General features: G+C 35.6%; 1 pseudogene; it reads right to left on the reverse strand.

Moving 5' to 3' along the window:
• Positions 1–389: 389 nt before the first annotated feature.
• On the reverse strand, positions 390–2965 carry LOC123477479 (annotated as a pseudogene).
• Positions 2966–5584: the final 2619 nt, after the last annotated feature.

Genomic DNA, 5584 nt, shown 5'->3' on the forward strand with positions numbered 1-5584 from the left:
TTGCCACTTTACGAAAAATTCAGATGACACAATCAATTATTGTTCGGCAACATTGCCAGGTGACGGGGTTTTTTTTGCCTTTTTTTTAGTCGAAAATTTTTTGGTACGTCAAACGTCAACGTCAAAGTCACCTTTAAAATTTATTTTCAGTCAACGTTAACGTAAACGTCATTTTTTGACTTAAGTCATGACTTAAGTCAAAATTTGACGTAAGTCATTCGGTGACGTTCCAAACACTGTTGTTCATACATGCGATGTCTTTTCCAACGTCATAATAAAGTTTGTTTTGTTGTTTGAATATTCCATGTGCAGCTTTTCGGTGAAAAAGGTTCGTTTTTTATAACTAGTTTGCCTACAAGGCCTTCCAGCAAACCAACAAAACCTTCATTTTATACTTCATTTAATGGAATATTATCTTGAATGATAAAATTCTAAAAAAAAACATTCAAATAGTTAATAAGTTGACCAAAAGAAATAAGATGTTGAAAATGAAATAACCTCACATTACTCTGTGACGAAGTAGTTTTTAAATTTTATTATCTAATGAAAGAGAATGCAAATCTGCATTGGAACGCCAAAATTGGAAAACGATGGACGTTGTTTTTCCAAAATTGTAATGGCCTTCGAGGTTTTGTTTGTCCGTTTGCTTTCAGCGGGTCAACCAACTCTCTCATCAAGGAAAGGGGCTCATTTAGAAATGTATCAAATTCCTCAATGACAGCAGCAGAAGTACTACCAGACTGATTTTCACTCGGCTCAGCCAGTAACGTGCTGTATAGTTGACTCGCTTCGTTGCTGGCTTCAGCGCATATTGGTGCACAATTTTTCTTCTCAGTTAAATTGGGCTGTGATACCTGGAGCTGTTGAGCTCTCATTTCCAATTCAGCTTTAACGGCTGCTACTACGGCCCAGTCAGACTCACCGGATTAGAAAATCCATTTCTTCTTGAACATTGGATTCAGCATTGTTCCTATTAATCAACAAAGAATTATTAAAAAGAAGACAAAGTGGCTTTTTATATTCAAAAAAATTACCAAGAACATAGAAAGTATCTCGTAGAACATAGCTTAAACGCCTTGTGAGTGATTCTTTTAAGACGCTGGCAATTGGTTTGCAGTATTTGATCTGACTTGAAAATGGACACGCTGGATTGTAGTAAGGCTTCCCGTTTGAGTCTTTGATGGTTACGCTTACTTTGTTCAACAAGTCTAGATAACAAGGAATAACATTTCCTGTAGTCTCATAGTCTCCTTGCAAATCATTGGTTGCATCTTCAAACGGCTGTAAAAGAATTGTAAGTTCTTTCAACACGCAAAGTTCGTGATGGATAGTTCTCCCCAATTTTTAGTTGCATTAAGTTTTGATTGAAGTTTGCGGTCCTTATCGATTGCTTTAAGTAAAGCTGCAATCATTCTTAACTGAGAATTCCATCTAGTTGCGTTTTTAGCTACCAAATGAAAACCAACTGCTTTGTACACGGTTTCAGTGTCCAAGACACTCTTACGAACAAAATGTACAATCTTACTTGTGTGTTCGACTGCTGCAAGGGCTGAATGCGAACCCAAACCTGAGATAGCTTTCATTGCATCACCAACAACCAACTGAAGTGTGTGTGCTATGCAGGTTGCTCTGTAGGTAGCAGTAAGACAGTACTCGACGACTTACAGACTCGAAAAGATACTGATGGAGAAGATAGAAGTTGTAAATCTATACCGTGTTCCACTTCTTCAAGTTCTTCTTGAGTGTCTAAATCAGAAACTGTTAATTCCTTTAATTCGGTTGATAAGTCATCTATGATGTCCATCAAAGAAGAACCTCCGTCGTCAATCTCAAGTTCTATGAAAACCTCATCACTTTCAGGTTTCTCAGTGGATGCAGTTGATGAAAGATCTTTGATACGATCTTCGGCTTGAGAAGGAGCAATGTGAGTGAATTCATCTGGCATTGATTCATTTGCAACTTCGCCTGATTCCCACCCTGGAATTTGAAGAAAACCAGCTGCTACCATGTTTGAACCACCATCGGTCATAATTCGAGACACCTTGAAGTAAATAGAAAATATGTTCATAAATATCATATCATATTTTCATAAAAGATAATACCTTATTCGAAGGAATTTTCCAATCTTGTAAAAGCTGTTCATATTCAGCAAGAATCGCTTGGCTAGTGTGCCTTCAATGAATTTTACGAACTCCCAAGAATACTACAAACTTTTCAAAGTCGTCAGACACAGCTGAACATGTAAATCCGATGTACCCATCCATAGATTTAGACGACCAGATATCCATGATATTGTTCAGTGATCTACATTGAGAAAGCTTGTTTGCAACTTTTGTTTCGATTTCTTTGTGAAGTTTTGTCGGGAGTGTGTTTCGCATTCTTTCAGGAGTTGGAATCGAATAACCAGGTATGCTCAACTAAAAAAATTTAATTCAATAAATAATATCAAATACAAATTTACGGAGCATAATATCTTTATCCAATTACGAAATCCTGTTCTTCTCAGCAAGTTAAGTGGCAGATTGTCTTCGCCAAACATTTTAGCTAAACCATTGTCAAGTTGTTGTTGCCTTCCTTGACTCATTTTTGAATGGACAGAATAGGATCGAATTAAAGGCTGGTTGTGGTTCTTTTTCGCAGAGAAAGATTCAAATTCTTCTTTATGACGGTGTAAAAGGTGGCTTTTGAAATTTGTAAAAGATCCCTTGTCACCTGAGAAATAGCTGTTTCCTTGAGAGGCTTTGCATTCTTTCATACTTCTTGCAAACACTTTTCCCTGAACATTGCAACGCCAATCTTTATAAAAATGGGTCCTCCAAGAAGGGTACTTATTCAATTCAAAAACTACAATGGGTGTGGTATTAGGTGGCTCTACTAAAGGATTGTTATTGCCAAGTGAAGTATCTTCAATATCAACTATCTCTTCGTCACACTCAGACGTCACGTGACTTCCCAAGTAACACATGTTGTCGGTCCGATATCGGACCGTGTTGGCATTTGTACCTAGCCGATATCACGTGCCAACATAAACCGATATCGGCTGGAGCTCAGTTTGGCGCACCGATCTGAGTAGGCCCGATATCCCGACCGAGGTCGCACCGATGCGGAACCCATGCACTGCATCCTACCAATTTCTGTATTTACTTTTTTATTTTATTTTTATTCTTAATTATTTTACAAAAGAATATATTACAGAAGAAGTCATCGGTCATTGTTGTATTTGTAACATTTACTTATTTTAACAAAAAATGAACAAACGGAAACTGAAAAAACTGATCAACTAATATAAATTTTCAGTCCTCATCCGAAGTCCCTTGGATATCATTTTCATCGTCTTCATTTTCTTCGTCTTCATTTTCTTCGTCTGTGATGTTATCGTTTTCTTTGTTTTCTTCATTTTCTTCAGCAATCTTACGCATTTGGTTTCTTCCGCCTTTGCGATCCTTTGCACCACGCAGGAAATTTACAATGCAGTTATTAACCGTTGAATCATCGTTAATTTTCTTGTGGCGCTTGCGAAGTGCAACTAAAAAAAAATAATAAAGAATAAACACCTTTTAAAAATATTTTAGTTGACTTTACCTTTATATGCTTTGTAAAATTCAGTTGCGTTCAAAGGTTTTTTTTCAGTTTTCCTTTTCCTTGGTGGCTATATTCGATTGCAACAACCTTGTCTAAGCAATGCCTTAATAAAAGCTTGGAAGAATCAGCAAGAGTACCACCTCCCAAAGATATAAGGTAAGGAGGGTCAATCCGCGCGGATTTGACAAATCCGATGCGCGACCAAAACTCGGATTTCGTTGAAATTTGGTAAGTGAATCAATAAATATGTTTAAAATTTATTGGCCAAAGGATTTTTTTTTTGCGCAATTAGGGAAAAAGTTACAGCAAAATGAAAATCAGATTTTTTCATTTGGCCGTAACTTAGGATTTTTTTCCGCGTTTTCATTTTTATTTATTTAAGACTAGTTTTTATTTCTCTATTGATTTTAAATAAGTACGTCTTATTCAGTTTTTCACGCTCTTCTTAATGGTATTTTTATGTTTCAAAATTTTTAAATTTAATTACGTTATTTAACTTTTAAATGTTCAGAGTGTGTCTTACAAAAGTAGACCTGAACAGATTCGCTTTTGACCAATCCGCCAAGACCGCCTGGGGTAGTCAAGGTCAAAAAGGGGAGACAGGGAAAAGGGATGAGTGAAAATGGCCGCCGAAGCCAATATTTTACATCAAAATAGGGAGATTTCAAACAATTAAATCGGCACTATGGAGAATTTAACCCTAGCGAAAAAAATAGAGCATATACTATGATATGTCCTCTTTTTTTTAGTGCAAAAATTACAAATAAATCTCAGAAGCGAATCTGTTCAGGTCTACTTTTGTAAGACACACTCTGAACATTTAAAAGTTAAATAACGTAATTAAATTTAAAAATTTTGAAACAAAAAAATACCATTAACAAGAGCGTGAAAAACTGAATAAGACGTACTTATTTAAAATTCAATAGAGAAATAAAAACTAGTCTTAAATAAATAAAAATGAAAACGCGGAAAAAATCCTAAGTTACGGCAAAATGAAAAAATCAGATTTTCATTTTGCTGTAACTTTTTCCCTAATTGCGCAAAAAAAAAATCCTTTGGCCAATAAATTTTAAACATATTTATTGATTCACTTACCAAATTTCAACGAAATCCTAGTTTTGGTCGCGCATCGGATTTGTCAAATCCGCGCGGATTGACCCAGGAACCTTAATAGAAAAAAAATAACTTGCTTTAAATGAGAACATTAAAAAAATGGAAATAAGCTAACAAAATATATCTTGAAACGTTTTTGAAGCAGCTCCCTATCCAATGAAAGAAAGTCTTCCATAGAAGAAATAGGGAAATCGGGAAGTTTATCTACGAAATCGTCGTGTTCTTTCTCAGACGTAGTGATTGGTCTACTAGGAACCAGGGACTGAACTACTCGAAAAAGCTCGTCCTGTCGGACCTTTGATTTTGTTAGGTAGTCCACGATCTCATTTGGTAGCTTAATATTTGAAGCGGATGGTTCAGCATCTGAAAACAAAAATCATTTTAAGGGTACATTTAATAATTACATCTTAAAATAATTACCGTGTCCTTTATGATGGGATATGCGGGAAACACTCAAGGAATTACTATCCGATTGTGTCTCCTTAATTAAGTTTCGTTTATGGACGGGTGTGCTAGAAATGGGTGCAAAACTAGTTTGTTGTTGAGAATTTTGACTTGAACTGATTGGTGAGCTCCCTAGTGAGATATGATCTATATTAAAGAAAATAAAAAGTTAGCAAGGGCATGATTCAAACAAGTAAAATTAATACTTACAATTGTTAAGGTCTCTAATGTTGAAACGATTTTGCTGTTGAGAATGTTGACGTAAATTCTTAGGTGAGCTGTCTGGTGAGACATGATCTAAATTAAAGAAAATAAACAGTTAGCAAGGGCATGATTCAAGCAAATAAAAATTAATACTCACAATTGTTGATGTCTCCATTGTTGGAACGATTTTGCTGTTGAGAATGTTGACTTAAACTCTTAGGTGAGTTGTCTGGTGAAACAT

This window comes from Daphnia magna, unplaced genomic scaffold (genome assembly GCF_020631705.1).
Source record: "Daphnia magna isolate NIES unplaced genomic scaffold, ASM2063170v1.1 Dm_contigs066, whole genome shotgun sequence".
NCBI lineage: Eukaryota > Metazoa > Arthropoda > Branchiopoda > Diplostraca > Daphniidae > Daphnia > Daphnia magna.